Below are 17,071 nucleotides of genomic sequence, written 5' to 3'. Positions count from 1 at the left end.
TGGTGAGGAAATTACACATGTACCCCTCAACTAGTACATTAAAAGACGCGTATATCCCTCCACTGCTACTTGAAAAGACGATTATAGGTATCCCTCCTAAACAAAGATATTTTTTCAAATAGAGTCAAAAAGTCTAACACAACTATATAATAAGGCAAAATAAAAAAAATTAAAAAAAAAAAAAATAGAAAAAATTATACCAACTATTGACGGTATGTGCAAAATACTATGAACTCGATTATTTGCTATTAGTGACACCTTTGTACTATGTGTAAAATTGTATGTCAGTCACCAAAAACTTTTTCGGGGATTTTTTTTGTTAGGAAATTTCGGGGAATATTCCGTCTATAATAGTAATACTAATAATAATAATAATAATAATAATAATAATAATAATAATAATAATAATAATAATAATAATAATAATAATAATAATAATAATAATAACAATAACAATAACAATTACAATAACAATAATTGTTGTTTAGGGTAAAAAATGCCCCAAGTACGTGGCCCAATCTCATAGTGACACGTGGCCCAATAAATAGGTGACACGTGTCCGTATGAGAGTGAGACACGTGTCTCCTTGTTAAGGTGACACTTGTCAGCCATGTCAAACGCCCTAAAGCTACAAGTCAGAAAGAGAAAAGGGCTCTGATGACCTCAGGCCCAATTCCCGAGAAAGCCCTGAAAGCCGTAAAACGGCGCCCCCCATGACACGTGGCGACCTCTGATTGCGCAGCCAATCACGTCCCGAGATTTTAGGGTAATAACCCTAAGGGGGCACAAGCTCCTACCCCTATAAATACCCCAATCATTTATGATGGGAGGGGTGGAATTTGATGTGACATAAATACTAGAGCTCTAAACGCTCTAACTTCTCTCTACTTTCTCTCTCTAGCCCTTTCCGTTTCCGTTCACTAACTTGAGCGTCGGAGGCGAATATTCCGATCACCGGAATATTCGTTATTTTGCAGGTGTCCAAGTCTTTGTCAACAGAGCGCGACCAGTATCCGAGGGAATCACAAAAAACCCCGAAACATTTGGCGCCGTTTGTGGGGATACTCGTCCGTTATGGCAATAGATGGTCAGACACCTAATCTTGGACCTCGTCCAGGCGAGGATGGATATGTAGAGGACATATGTACTACCATACACTCAAGCAATCCTTTGACTGCCTCATTTGAAGAGGCCGAACAACCTACCCCAGCTGCCTTAATGGCCGAGCTGACTAAGCTCCGCAAGGAGTTAGCGGCTGTCCAGCAAAAGGGGGGAGGAAGTACCTCTAAGAAAGCCAACAACAAGACCAATGCAACTGATGCTGGTAACACCCCATTCCGTCGTCCGCACGGAAGATCTCCCCGAGTCCCACGGACCAATCTCTCTGGCCTGCTGGCGAAAACACAGTCGGCTGGGGGGAGGGGCAGGCAGCCAAAAAGAGTCGAGGCTGAGCCGTCCCAGCGTTTTAAGGATGCAAGGGACTACATTCGGCACAAGCAAAGGGAGAGGGCCGCATACTCTGACACGGCCTCTACCCCAACCATGCCGGATGAGGCCTCCAACCGATCTTTCTCCCAATACACCAACACGGCCGCTTCCAGCAAGAGCCATACTGTTACTCCCCGTCTAATTCAGCCATTGCAATATCAGCCTCCTCAAGTACCCAATGGGTTGGTACAACCAACTCCACAAGTTTTCGGGCAGTATGGGCCATATGGCCAGATGCTCGGCCAGGCTCCCTATTTGGCTGGAACGTCCGCTCAGCCTCAGCCAATTGATTGGCAGATGCGTTTGTTGAATTTGGGAGATAAGCCGCCTCCGTTTTCGCAAGACATATTAGCGTCCCCTCAACCAGCAAAAGTGAAGAGTGTGCTAGTGGGTGCCTATGATGGTACGGGCAACCCAGAAGAGCATGTTAGCTCATACAGGAATCTGATGTACTTGCAAAGTGTAGATGATGCTACATGGTGTAGATGCTTTCCGGCCACTCTCAAAGGGGTAGCTCAGGATTGGTTCAACAGCCTTCCAGCCGGATGCATCAATTGCTTTACCACCCTCAGTTTGTTGTTTGTGGGAAACTTCTCATACAACATCCCACCAAGAAAGACAAGTCTCAACTTGGCTACGATTGTCCAAGGAAAGAATGAAGGACTACGCTCGTACGTCCAAAGGTTTAACCAAGAAAAAGCCCAAATTCATAATCTTCCGGACGAAATGGCTTACTTTGAATTTCTCCGGGGATTAAGGCATAATGGTTTTAAGTTTGATTTGGTAAGAAAAAAGATTCGGTCATACGCAGGCGTGTTGCGGGAAGCCGAAGCCTATATTGAGGCCGCGGACTTTAGTTCGCTCACCAAATCTGAACAGCCGGCCAAGGGGGCTGAGAAGAAGCAACCTTCTCAGCAAAACTCGGCCGGCCGAAAGAGAGAAGGAAACAAAAGAAAGAAATCTGGGTAGCCGATGACAAGCAACCCAAGTCAAAGAAAAGTAAGACGTACGAACCTCAGTATGAGTTCAACAAGGATGGCTACTCCATTTTGATGGAGATAAAAGACAAGTTTGAGTTTGAGAAGCCTCAGCCCTTGAGAGGCTCGGCCCAGTACAGAAACAAGAACAAGTATTGTCATTACCACAAGGATGTGGGTCATGACACGAATGAGTGTATCAATTTGAAGAGGCTGTTGGATAAGTTGGCCGACAAGGGTCTGCTGAAACCCTATGTGACCAAGTCCAAATTCACTTTCAAACGGACAGACAACACGTCCGAGAAAAAGCAAAAAAATGAAAACAATGCCAAGGAAGATGATGGGAATAGCACTGATTCAGGCTTTGTGGCCGTCATATCAGGAGGCTTTGCTTCAGGCAGCCCTACCATGAAAGGAATCAAGCAGGACGCTCGTAATTTTTCTAATGTGATGCAAACGGATGTTGTTAAGGCCGAGCCATTTCCTGAAGTGATCATAAGTGAGGCTGACCGAGGAGAGGTCAGAGCTTTGCACAATGATCCCATGGCCTTTGTGATGAAAATAGCAAATTTGAAGGTGGGGCGGATATTGATTGATACGGGTAGTTCGGCCGATATCATAAGTCTCTCTGCCTTGAGGAATTTAAGTTTCCCAGAAGATGCTCTCCAAGATATAACTCATCCCTTGGTAGGATTTGGGGGGAATATTATTCATCCAGTTGGACGGATTGATCTTCCTGTCCGTTTTGGACAAAAGGGTGAAGGGAGAGACATGGTCGTCCGTTTCCTTGTTGTAAAAGAGTTGACGGGGTACAATGTGATCCTTGGCCGCCCTACTCTCAATGCAGCCAAGGCGGTCATAGTGCCCCATTTGATGTTGCTGAAATTTGAAAGGTCGGACAGAAAAATTGGAACAATTCAAGGAAGCCAGAAAATGGCTAAGGAATGCAATCAGCTGGCCGTGAAGCCAACAGCACGCGGCCCAAAACTGTCCGAAGTTAAGGAAGAAGGAACCTCACTCCCAGCATACCAGGTCGGCCAGAAGCGTAAGGCGACCAGGGCAGAAGAAGCCTAGCAATTAATGACTGTCGGCCGGCCAGATGAGTTGAGGCCCCAACCGGCCGGCAGCCACCAGGATATAGTGCTTGACTCCAACTACCCAGAACGGACAGTTAGTGTCGGCACTATAGCCTTGGGATTGCTTGGGGATGAGTTGGTTCAGCTGTTAAGGGATTTCAAAGATGTGTTTGCATTTGAAGTTGGTGAAATGCCAGGAATAAGTCCTGACCTGGTCGTGCACAAGTTGGCCGTGAATCCTTTGATGAAGCCTGTCCGACAGAAGAAGAGAAATCACGGAGAAGAGAGGAATCAGGCGGCCGCAGCAGAGGTGAAAAAGCTGCTGGACGCCGGTTTCATTCGGCAATGTTTTTACCCAGATTGGGTGGCCAATGTAGTTCTTGTGAAAAAGCCGAATGGAAGTTGGAGGATGTGCATGGATTACACGGACTTGAACAAGGCGTGTCCAAAGGATAGCTTCCCCTTGCCTAAGATTGACCGTTTGGTTGACTCTACGGCCGGACACGCCCTTATGAGCTTCATGGACGCATACTCTGGATTCCATCAAATTCCTTTGTGGGAAGAAGATCAAGAGAAAACAGTGTTTGTGACTGAGCAGGGGTTGTACTGCTACAAGGTTATGCCATTCGGCCTCAAGAATGCCCCTGCTACATTTCAGAGGCTTGTAAATACGGTCTTTAGAGATCAGCTCGGCCGGAACATGGAGGCATATATTGACGACATGATTGTCAAGTCAAAGGAGCCGGCCGACCATCTCAAAGATCTACGAGAAACGTTCACCGAACTCAGGCGGCATAAGATGATGTTAAACCCAAAAAAGTGTGTATTTGGTGTTGAGTCCGGCAAGTTTCTCGGATTTTTGATTGATCAACGCGGAATTGAGGCCAATCCTGAAAAAATTCAAGCCGTCCTTGACATGAAGTCTCCAAGAACAATTAAGGAGGTGCAAAGACTGACCGGCTGTTTAGCAGCCCTTGGGAGATTTTTGTCAAGGTCAGGGGATAAGTGCCGTTACTTCTTCCAAACCATCAAGAAGAAGGCCATGTTCGAGTGGACAGAGGAGGCCGAGGAAGCATTCGTACAGTTGAAAAATCACTTGCATACATTGCCTCGCCTCGTCAGTCCACTCAAGAATGAGAAGTTATATATTTATCTTGCCATCTCCGAACACTCTCTAAGTGCCGTCCTTCTTGCTGAAAGGGACGGCCATCAAGCCCCGATATACTTTGTCAGTCATGTGCTCCATAATGCCGAGCTGAAGTACCCCCCGGTAGAAAAATTTGGCCTTGCCTTGTATATGGCGTCAAAGAAGCTGCGGCCATATTTCCTAGCCCATTCAATTGTGGTCTATACACACCAACCTTTGAAGAAGCCGTTCTCAACATTGGAGGCAAGTGGCCGCATGCTCAAGTGGGCCCTAGAGCTCAGAGGTTTTGATCTTGTGTTTGAACCAAGAAAGGCAATCAAGGGGCAAACCTTTGCGGACTTTTTGGCTGAAATGACACGGCCTGATCTTCAGCCGGCCGGGGACCAAGTCTGGAAAGTGTTTGTGGATGGTAATGCAACAGCGACCGGGTGTGGTGCTGGTATTATATGTGAATCTCCTGAGGGAGATAAGTATGAGTACGCGTTGAGATTTCAGTTCCAAGCGTCAAACAATGAAGCTGAGTACGAAGCATTGTTGGCCGGCCTAAGGATGTGTAAAGCGGCCAGGGCAACCAAAATTGAAGTATGCTCGGACTCCCGGCTGATAGTCCACCAAGTCAATGGTGGCTTCGAGGCTAGGGAGCCGGCCATGATGAAGTACATGCAGCTGGTGAAAGATGAGGCCGAGGGCCTAGAACTTTTTTCTATCAAGCAAGTTCCCCGTTCAGAAAATCATCAAGCGGACGCCCTTTCCAAATTGGCTTCCTCGGCATCATGTGATACTCCAAGATCAGTGTTTTGGGAAGTAAAGGAAAAAAGGAGCATTGATGCCGAGCCTGTTCAGGTCATCGATAGAAGTTCAACTTGGGTGGACGGAATTATTTCCTACTTAAGAGATGGAATACTTCCGGACAATCCAAAAGAGAGTTGGCTATTGAAGAGGAAGGCGGCCTGGTTTGAGATGAAGGATGGGGAGCTATTCAAAAGAGATTTTGTGAAACCCTACCTTAAGTGTATAACTCCTGAAAGAGGCCATGATGTATTGGATGACCTCCATTAGGGCCATTGTGGTTCACATATTGGAGGACGAGCCTTAGCTGAAAAGGCAACACATTTGGGATATTACTGGCCGAGCCTAAAGTCGGACGCCATGAAAATGGTGAAAAAATGTGACAAGTGCCAGAGATTTTCAACTCTTATCCATCGTCCAGCAAATAGTCTATCAGCCATCAGCAGTCCGCTTCCCTTTGCCAAGTGGGGCATGGACATCTTAGGGCCGTATACTCCTGCATCCGGCCAGAGACGATATGTACTTGTGGCAGTAGACTACTTTACCAAATGGGTTGAAGCTGAGGCCGTCCGGGGCATTAAATGGACGGATGTGTCAGCCTTCATTTGGAAAAGCACAATCACTCGGTATGGAGTACCTCAGTCAATGGTGTTCGACAATGGACCCTAGTTTGAGACGCGTCAACTCAAAGAGTGGTTGGGAGACCAAGGCATTACTCATTGTTTTGCCTCAGTCGGCCGACCACAAGCCAATGGCCAAGTTGAGGCCTATAACAAGTTGATCTCAAATGGGATTAAACGCAAGCTTGAAAGAGCAGGCGGCCTATGGGCAGACGAGTTGGTTAATGTACTCTGGTCCATACGGACAACAGCAAAGAGTTCTACCGGGGAAACTCCATTCTTTTTGGTCTATGGAGCCGAGGCTGTACTCCCAATTGAAATGTACGAGCCCACTTTGCGAGTAATGCTTTATGATGAGTCGGCCAATTGGGAGGCCATGAAGACCGCCCTAGACTTCCTTCCAGAAGCTAGGGGCAATGCGGTGCTTAGGCATGAAATTTATCGCTTAAGGATGACAAGGGCATATAACCGCCGAGTGTCTAAGCGTCCGCTCAAGATGGGGGACCTGGTATTGAGAAAAATGGAAGCTGTTGGCCGAGCCAATGAGGATGGCAAGCTGACTCCAAACTGGGAGGGGCCGTACAGAATCAGAGAAGAAGTCCGAGACGGCACATATCGCCTCGAGGCAATAGATGGCCGTCAGATCCCAAGGACATGGAACACTGATAACTTGAAGAAGTATTATGTTTGAGTTTCGTTTCTCTAAGTACTTAGCCAAAAAAAGCTGTTTATACAGTTAGGTCTATCGACCGAGCCTTGTAATTAAAGCCATACGGCCACAACAATGTACTTTTGACAACATTAATGAAAAGTCAGACATTGTTGAATTATTTGTTGTTTAACCTATATTTATTTGCTTGTTTTTATGATTAATGGCCGAGTGACATGACTCACTGAGTTGCTTCCAACATAGCAACATGGCTTACCATGGCCGAAGCAAAAAGGAAGCAAGATTGCTCCCAATATAGCAATTCGGCCATGTAAAAAAAAAAAAAAAAAAAAAAAAAAAAAAAAAAGAAGAAAAAGATGATTGAATTTCAGAAAACATTGCGACCGCCCCAATTTTAGGCGGACAATTAAGGCATGGTATTCCAAACTTGTGTAGAAAGCAAGTGTCCTTTACAAATAAGGCAAGGGCATACCAAGGCGTTTGGCCCGGCCGATCAAGGAATCCCTAAGTTGAGATAATACTTAGGTTTTCTAGGGTGCGTCCGAGCGATAGATTCAACGGACCACTCGTACAATAAAAGCCACACGGCCAATTAAATTGATTCGGTGCTTCGCCTAGTCCAAAGGCAATCATTACTATGATTTGATTAACTTATTAGTTGTCATACCCTTTTAAGGTATAAAAACTACTAAGTGAATCAAACTATTGTGAAAATGGACTAGGCGAACACCGAATAAAGGGGCATACCCCTAGAAGCGTACGAAAAAGCATAATATTGAGACGTACAAAAAAGCATAATATTGAGACGTACGAAAAACTTGCAAAAAGTAAAAAGTAGAAAATTGCAAAAAATTACTAAGTATGAAACAGAAGTAAAAACCGCTCAACGGGCGGACAGACTTTCATTAATTAGACCGCGCAAAGGCGGCCAAAATGTTTACAAAACCGTTCTAACAGGCGGCCTCAAAATAAAAAAAAAAAAAAGTACAGAAAAAGCTAAGTAAAAGCTGCATATGGAAAGAAGTTGGGAAGCTGGGCAGACGGCGGTTGGAGGACCTGAGCTCTACTTAGCCGTATCGTCGTTGGCAGGCTCCTCCACTTCCTCGGCGTCCTCCTCCTCCTCATCCCCGTCCTCTCCGGACTCGGGGGAAGTAACTACCAGCTCTGGAGGAGGCATGCCGGCCTTCTTCGCCTCTTCTCGAAGGCAGACGTATTGAAGCCGCTTCTTAAAGCGTTCCTAGTAATAGGCGGCTTCACCTTCATCCACCATTAAATCAAAGGCATCAAAGAAGTATGCCTTAAGCCTGTCTTCCGCATTTTGCTTGATGCGGATAACTTTTTCCACGCTAAGTGGCCGAGGAGTTTTAAGTTGCTCCTCATAGTCCGTAAGGGACTTCTTCAAGGTTTCCACCTCGGCCCTCAGCGCGTCCGCCTCATCTAGCGCAGACTTAAGGTTGGCTTGGGCCAACTGCAGATCACTCTTCAAGGCTTCGGACGCCTCGAAGCCCAACTTCCATTTTTCCTTCTCCAGGACGGCCTCGTCCCTTTTAACCCTCATGGCCTCCCTGGCCAAGGTCTCCTGTTGGAGTGCCTTGCCCAGTTTGACCAGGTCTTCAGTTTGCCGCGCCGCTTTGTCGGACAGCGCGGTTATCTGGGTCTCAAAGTGCACCCTTTGGACGGCGGCCGTCCCAGTTACAGCATCCTCGGCCTTTCTTATTTCGAGCCAAGCATTCTTCAGCCGTTCGTTCTCCTTGTCCTTCCAATCTAGGAAGGCGTTCAAACGGAGGAAGAGCTGCGGACAGACGGAGGAAACTTAGTCAAAAATATGGAAAAATTGGCTAAGTGTTGGAAAGCAAAAACATAAGGAGAATTGAAGTATACCTCGGCGCTGCAGTTTAGCATGGGGCCGAGGAAGCCTTCGTTGATCCCCCGCAGCTTGTCTCGCTGCGCTTGGGGGACCGTGCGAACCATGGCCTCGCGCATGGCCTTCCTGTCCGCGCCAGTCAGTGACTGGCCGGGCACCTTCAACTGCATCTCCTTTGATATATCTGCGGACGACCGTGTAAGAAAAGTTAGCTAAATTTTACAAGTAAACAAAGACTTATGAAAAGTGAGGAAAAAGAAGGCTAACCAGTGGAGAAGGTTGGAGGAGAAAGGTTGGTGGGGGGAGGCGGCAGAGGAGTTTCCCCCTCCTCCGGGCGTCCCCCTTCAGCGTCGCTGGACGGCGGGTTGACCAGCATCGTCCCGATCCAGCGACCGGTCATTTGTTCTGGGGTTAACCTTTCCCCACCGTCCGAGTGGACGGACTCCTCATGGACCTGATCAGCAACAGGTTCCACGGGCTTGGAGTCCCCGCTTTGTGTCAGCCGGGGTTGTTCTCCTTTAGACTGTGTACTAACAGTCTGCAGCTTTGCCGTGGCCGCGGCCTTGGAAGACGGCTTAGAAGCAACCGTCTTTCTCCGCTTGTTTGCGGACGCCTCTGGAGTTGATGTGGCCGGCTGCTTCCGCCTGGCCTTTGGAGAGGAAGACTTGGTCTGCAAAAATACAAAGTTAGAAAAATTTTTGAAGTCTACATAGAATGGTGTTCGTGCAATCTGGGAAAGAAGCTCCTTCCCAGCATGCATGAACGGACATAAAGCGTCCGTGCAAACTCAGGAAGAGAGTTCCTCCCAATATATCAGAACGGCCACATCAAGGGGTGAAAAATTCGAAAAATAATCTAAGTGTTTACCTCTTTGATTTGCTCGTACATCTTGAAACGAGCCTTGTATCGAGCCAGGTCCACCTCGGACATCTCCACTTCAGCTTTTTAGGCCGAGTCAAGCATAGCGTACGCCTCCGCTGCAAAGACAAAAAGCAAAGTGTTAGAAAATTTTCCTAAAAAGTTCTATATGTATACAAAAAGGGTCTATATTTCTAAGTGTCCACCTTGGGGCATGTTCTGGTACAGGCCGTACGCAGACATGAAGACAGGGTCCCTAAGCCAATTGGCAAGAGGAACCCAATGGCTAGGGACCCGTTCAGTTTTGTTGCCCCGCTTGACCCGTTTGACTTTGAAATACTCAAGCTGGTGTTCGTGTTTTGGGTGGATGGGCGGCTTGTCAGGTTTGTGGTCTCCACGTCCGAGTTGAATAGGCTCTGGATGGCACCTGTTCATGCGAAGATTGAACTCCGCATCTTGAGTTTTGATGCGGTAAAAACGGTGCTTCCAGTCCCTCTATTTGCTGACACGGTCAACCACGACCATATAGTCCCTGGTTGAGCTCAAGATAAGCCAACCGTCCACATCCTTCTCCAGCCGAGTAAGTGAGTGCATCTCGCAGAAGACCGCGAAGTCTGGCTCGAATTTTTTGGCGATGCACGTCACCAAGTACCCAAAAATGTTCAACCAACTGTTTGGCGTCAGTTGGAAGAGGCCGATGTCGTACTTGTCCAGGAGAGTCCGGACGAATGGGTGAAGAGGGAAGCGGAGCCCCACGTCCAAGGCGGCTCTATAAACGCAGAACGCTCGTCTGTGCGGCTTCTCCTCATCCCAGGTAGCCACGGCCAAGGGCTTCCTGGGGACCATGATCTCGAATCCCTCCCCCAAATGGAGGGACTCCTTGTATTTCTCGAAGTCCTTCCTTAAGAACTTCAGGGCTGTCTCCCCAACTGAACAGGCGTATGGGTCCCTGAAGTTGTCCACATTGGCGACCTCTTCCTCGGCCGCCACCTCACCTTCGGCCGCCTCACCCACGGCCACTTTCTCAACTTCTTCTTCTTCCATTGGGTGAGGAGGGGCATTCCCAAACTCCGAAGACAGCACCCTATCCAGGTTTGCTGCCTCGGCCGAGCTTCGGCCCCTTGAACTAGGAACGCCCATGGGAGAACGAGCGTCCTCTTCAAACATTGGACCCTTGCCTTTGTCCTTGGCAGCGTCCGTCTCATTTCCCGAAGGAGGGGCGTTGCGAATAGGCAGGGCGGACGGTTCTCGGATGGAGATTCCGGTTAAGGGCCTGTCCGCCCCACCCAGAGGAGGCCGAGGTCGAGAAGAAGAAGTGGGGACGGACGGACCAGCAGCGTCCGACCCAGGATTGGAAGGGTTGTCTCTGCAAGCTACCAGCTCGGCCCCATCCATGACCGAGTTGGCGAATTGAGGGAACCTGAGTTCCGGGACAGGAGCGGACGAGGCGCCTTCAGCTTGAAGGCGTTCCTCAAAAGAAGAAGTGACCTCCACGGCCAGGTGTTGGGAGCCAGTGCAGGCGGTCGTAGTTTGGGTGGTGGAGTTAGTCTCCACCATAGTACTTGGGTTACTGGGGTCATAGGGGACCCTTGGATGAACCAGACTGCCGTCTGGGTTCCTGGCCGCATGACGCTCTCGCGTACGCATGGTTCTTGCCATTGCCTGTTGGGACAAAGAAGAATAAGTGGGGGTGAGTATGTACATACTAGACATAGACTCACTCCAAGGAGGAGACATCCCTTCTCCGTCCACTCTAGATTCCTCAGTCCCAGGCGAACGGCCGGCCTCATGAGAAGAGTCGGACGAAGCCGAGTATGGATCCAGAATTGAAGTAAAAGAAAAAGAAAACAAGGAAAAATAAAAAGAGGAAATGTAGACGGCCTACCTCTGTACGTTCTGAAAACTTTGAAGGTGGTGGTGAAGCTCTTGAAGATTGACCGGAAAACTCAAATATGTCCGGAAAATTCAACGGAAAACTCAAACTCACGGCGGCGCTCTTGAAGATTAGGGGAAAATCACTTTCTCTCACTAGAATGCTCTGCCTTCTCTCTAGAATTCACAATTGGGTAAAGTGTGAAAATGAGAATTTACCTCCCATATTTATAGAAAGAATTCATGGGGGTAAAATGGTAAAATCATCTTTCCCGCCTAAACATTCAAACAGTAATTCCTTGAGAAATTACTAGAAAGAAGTAAGTGGACGACGTTAGGGTTCTGTTAACTTGTGAAAAACACCAGACGGACCATTAACGGCACGTTAAAGTGAATGAAATGAGTTAAGTGGAAGATTCGAGAATTTTACACCTTCAACACTTAGTCTCCACAACGAGAAAGATCTGAGTTGAAAAGCGTTCGCCCAGTTCTCAAACGTACAGTTCAAAACGAGAGTCCAGACATACGAAGCATGGTGGGAGAGTCAAAAAGTACGTCTGAAATCAGGAAAGCCCAGGTCACCCCAAAAGAAAATATGTGGCCGTTCTGGGTAGTAGGGAGATAAGCTCCTCCCAAAGTACCAGAACGTCCAGTTTCATTTCTGTGGCCGTCCTGGGTAGTAGGGAGATAAGCTCCTCCCAAAGTACCAAAACGTCCAGTTTCATTTCTGTGGCCGTCCTGGGTAGTCAGGAGATAAGCTCCTCCCAGAGTACCAGAACGTCCAGTTTCATTTTTGTGGCCGTTCTGAGTGGTTAGGAGATAAGCTCCTCACAGAGTACCAGAACGTCCAGTTTCATTTTTGTGGCCGTTTTGAGTAGTTAGGAGATAAGCTCCTCCCAGGGTACCAGAACGTCCAGTTCCTTCTGTGTGGCTGCTTTGGGTAGGTAGAAGGTTAACTTCTCCTAGAGTGTGAGGACGTCCAGCGGGCGACCGCATGGATCCAGAGGGTAAACCTCTCTCCGAGTATGAGAACGTCCATTAAAAAAAATATGGACATCTAACTAAACAAAAAGCCAAGCTCATCCTAGACTACGAGGACGTCCAGGGCAAGATATATGGACGTCCACGTAGCAAAAAGAGTCTTGAATCAGAAGTATACGGACGTCCAGGGCAGATGAGAAGAAAATCCAACCCAGAGTACCAGGACGTCCGCATGCAATATCAGAGGAGGCGGCCAGTAAGTGTACGAGCCACCCCCTCTGAGGGGCAAATGTTTAGGGTAAAAAATGCCCCAAGTACATGGCCCAATCTCATAGTGACACGTGGCCCAATAAATAGGTGACACGTGTCCATATGAGAGTGAGACACGTGTCTCCTTGTTAAGGTGACACTTGTCAGCCATGTCAAACGCCCTAAAGCTACAAGTCAGAAAGAGAAAAGGGCTCTGATGACCTCAGGCCCAAATCCCGAGAAAGCCCTGAAAGCCGTAAAACGGCGCCCCCCATGACACGTGGCGACCTCTGATTGCGCAGCCAATCACGTCCCGAGATTTTAGGTTAATAACCCTAAGGGGGCACAAGCTCCCACCCCTATAAATACCCCAATCATTTATGATGGGAGGGGTGGAATTTGATGTGACATAAATACTAGAGCTCTAAACGCTCCAACTTCTCTCTACTTTCTCTCCCTAGCCCTTTCCGTTTCCGTTCACTAACTTGAGCGTCGGAGGCGAATATTCCGATCACCGGAATATTCGTTATTTTGCAGGTGTCCAAGTCTTTGTCAACAGAGCGCGACCAGTATCCGAGGGAATCACAAAAAACCCCGAAACAATTGTTATTGTTATTGTACAATCTGGGCTCCCACTCCACTAGCTATAGCCTATAGCAAAACCTACCCTAGTGATGATATGAGCTGCCGCACGAGCCCCAATGTCTTGCGTCGTCGAGAACATCTGAACCCGCTTCAGTAGCGCCACAACCTCCTTCTCTAATTCCTCAAGTGAAGAAAAGAAGAAGGGAATGAAACCATATCCATTCGCCCAATAAAGAGCTTCGTACTTAACCCGCTTCCGATGAGCCACATCAGCCACAACCCGTCCAGGATCAAAGTTAGCTAGCCCTGTCTATTTCAAAAGAGAAGACCCTATGAAGTCGACACATACATCACGACCACGATCCCATGAATAAAGCAACACATCGGCAGGTCTGAGGGCCTCGTCATTCCCTCCAGACAATCCTTTGTCAACCTCCTTTCTTGCAGAAATCCCAGATCTGTAGCAAATATCTACAAGAGTATCCCGAACAACATGACACCGCATGGTCGCCAAATATATCCCTAGTAAAAACCCGAGAACAAGCAGAGCACGGCGTCGAGATAGAGAACAATGGAACACCCACCTGGTAGCACAACACATATCGGTATGTCTTTGCGTTCATCGTCTGACCCAACCCAGAAATAGGGACAGCCCGTAGCCAAGCAAAGGTGTGAACTCCTTGCTGGGATTTCCATAATGCTAATTGACGAGGAGATAAAGAGAAGGTAGATTCTGCAGATGCGGTAACCTTTGTGAAATATATCTGCTAATTTCTTCATGAGTTTAGGGGCAGCGACCTCACTAAAATTACTCAAAATGTCAGACTTAACCACTCCATTATATAGAAGCTACAAATCCGCGAAGGCTTGACCAAGGCCAACAACGGGAACATGCCGTAAAAGCTTTGTCTTTATTATTATTATTATTATTATTATTATTATTATTGTAATTATTATTATTATTAGTATGATTGTAATTAATTTTATGTTTTTCATTTCAAAATTTAAAATCAAGTACTGTTCATTTCGACTATGTTCGAATCTATCCCTACTTTAGCCAAAGCATCCATAACCGCAACTCTATGTTCTCGGGATGTAGCTAAAAGTTTCCATACATTCATTTCGACTTTAGTCTTCTTTAATTGTTTGACAACATCGTTGTCCTCTATAATAGGTATAGGAACTTGTTGAATAGTAGGTATAGGTTGTGTTGTGATGGGATGTTGCATTCTCCCGGACCTTGTAAGGACATCTATAGGTGAATCCTCCTCGTTCCAAATGTCACCTACTGGATATATTGTTGAAAGTGGAGTTTCTTCGAAATCCTTGAGGTAGACATCCTCATCATCACTGTCCCATACTCCATTAATTGTAGCATCTTGCGGGAATTGGACTATCTTCTTGTCATCAATCAGTCGTTGAACCAATTCTTTGAACTTGAAACAATTTTCTATTGTATGACCCCCTGATTGATGATATGGACAGTAATACCTATATGTCCTTTTAAGTGACTCAAATGGTCTCGGTTCGGGAGGTTGAATTTTACCATTCTCGGAGAGCATTTTGAACATATTTGCGTAAGATGTCCTAATTGGAGTGTATGGCCTATTGTTCCTTTTGGGAGTGTCAATCACTTAGAGGGAGAAGGGTTTCTTCTCTCTTGGTGGAGGTCTATTCTTGAGTAACTCATTGCGTTCTTTTAGAACCTCCGTGGCTTGGTACATTAACCTGTTTGCTTCTGACATAACCTGTATAAGCATGTATACTTCCTGTTTAGTTGCAGGTTCTTGCCCATAAGGGAAAGAGTCATTAGCATCCTCGAAGATTTCCTCTTTTTCAATAGTCTCGACAGGTTTAATAAGACTCGATGGGTCAACTTGACTTTCTTCATCGAAAATGGCCAAAGAATCCGATAGTGGTGCGGTGTTGATACTTACACTAGGCGAAAAAACCACTTAGCCACCGGTTCAAAACCCCGATAAGCCAGCGGTTTTGAACCGGTGGTCATTTGGGGGGTGGCAATAACCCCAAGAAAAGGCCACCGGTTCAAAACCGGTGGCAAAAATGATTATTGCCACCGGTTAACCGGTGGCAATACTCACTTCCCACCTTTTTTTTCTTCGATATTAAATTAAATGCCACCGGTTAACCGGTGGCAATAGTCCATGTAATTTTTTTTTTTTTTTTTTTTTGTGTTTTATTCACTTGAAATATAAAACGGTGGATACTGAGCTGATTCCATTAATGAGTACTCTTTTTTCCTCCAACAAATGCAAAAAAAAAAAAATAATAATAATCAAACAATTAGAAACGCAACATCATAATTTTATTAATGATGAGTTTTCGATCACAATTACGGACATCAAAATTACAATTTAATCTAACAATTACAACATATAAATCAAAAAAAATTACAATATAAATAAAAAAAATTACAACAATAAAATCAAACAAACCCCATACAACATCCAAATCAATATTCTTGCATCTTGATTCTTCGATCTAAGATCTAAATCGATATACCTGCATCAATTAAAACAAAAAAATAAATAAGCTGCGGAAAAAAGAAAAAAAAAGCCATAAACCCAGAAATTAAACAGAACCCAGAAAATAAACCAAACCCAGAAAATAAACAAAAACCCATAAAAGAGAACCCAGAAAAAAACCCAGAAAAAGAAAACCCAGAAAAAAAAAAACAGAAATTGTTAGAGATTATAGACCAAGCAAACCCAGAATATTAAAACTAAAAAAAAATTGCGAAAAAAACCCACAAATTATTAAAACCAATGAAGAAGAAAGTTCTTTTTGTGAAGAATAATGTTGTTGTTATGTGAGATTGTAGAGCTGTGCGGCAGATTGATTTAAAAACTTTCAAAAATCAATCACACCCAGCAAAAAATTAAACCCTGAAATTTGAATCAATATCGAACCCATCAATTTCGAAATTAAACCCAGAAAATTTGAAACTAAATTAAATGCAAAAAAACTAAACAAAATAAATTAACCAAGAGAGGCGAGAGACGAGAGGAGATGAGAATCAATCATACCCAGCAAAAAAACATGCATATTAACAATCAATTGATTCACGAACTCAAAAACAAAAACCCAAAATTAATTGATTAAAATCGATTAAAAAACAAATTAAAATCGATTAAGAAACTCAAACAATTCCAAAAACGACTAATTAAACCCGGAAAATCAATCAAATAAAACCAACAAAATCCGATTAATTAACCAAGAAAAATCGATTAATTGAACACAAACCTCGTGCATGTCTTCGTGGTGCATGTAGTGGTTTATTTTGGCGGTGGTGGTCTTGGTGATGGCGGAAATGAAAGAGAAGGAGACGAAGAGATCGAAGGAGAAGAGGGCGAAGGAGATGAGAAGAGGGCAAGAGGGCGAAGGAGATGAGAAGGAGAAGGAGGATCGAAGAAGGAGATGAGATGAGAATAGGGGAGAGCAGGAGAGAGAGAAAGAGGAGAGGGGAGAGAGGAGAGAGAGCGGCTGATGAGAGGGGAGAGTGGTAGGGTTTGGGGCTTATAAGGGTTTTTTTTTAACTGATTATTGCCACGGGTTCAAACCGGTGGCCTTTACCATTTATGCCACCGGTTCGGTTTGAACCGGTGGCAATATAAATTAGCCTATCCCGCCCATTTTTTACGCCACCAGTTTTCAAAAACCGGTGGCCATTGAGCGGTGTTTTTTTCAATTTTTCTATTAGTGTTAGCTTCTTGCTTGCAGGGGGCAATGGAAGTTTGTTGCTATCGATTAGATCTTGGATGGCTTCTTTTAGCCTCCAACAATTTTCCGTGGGATGGCCCCTACCTTAATGATACTTACAGTGTGCGTTTGGGTTCCAGCTAGCCGTTCTCCTTTCGACAGGTGGGTCCCCAAA

This window comes from Chenopodium album, chromosome 19, assembly GCF_948465745.1.
Source record: "Chenopodium album chromosome 19, dcCheAlbu1.1, whole genome shotgun sequence".
Classification (NCBI taxonomy): Eukaryota; Viridiplantae; Streptophyta; class Magnoliopsida; order Caryophyllales; family Amaranthaceae; genus Chenopodium; species Chenopodium album.
Note: the sequence above shows the minus strand (reverse complement) of the source record.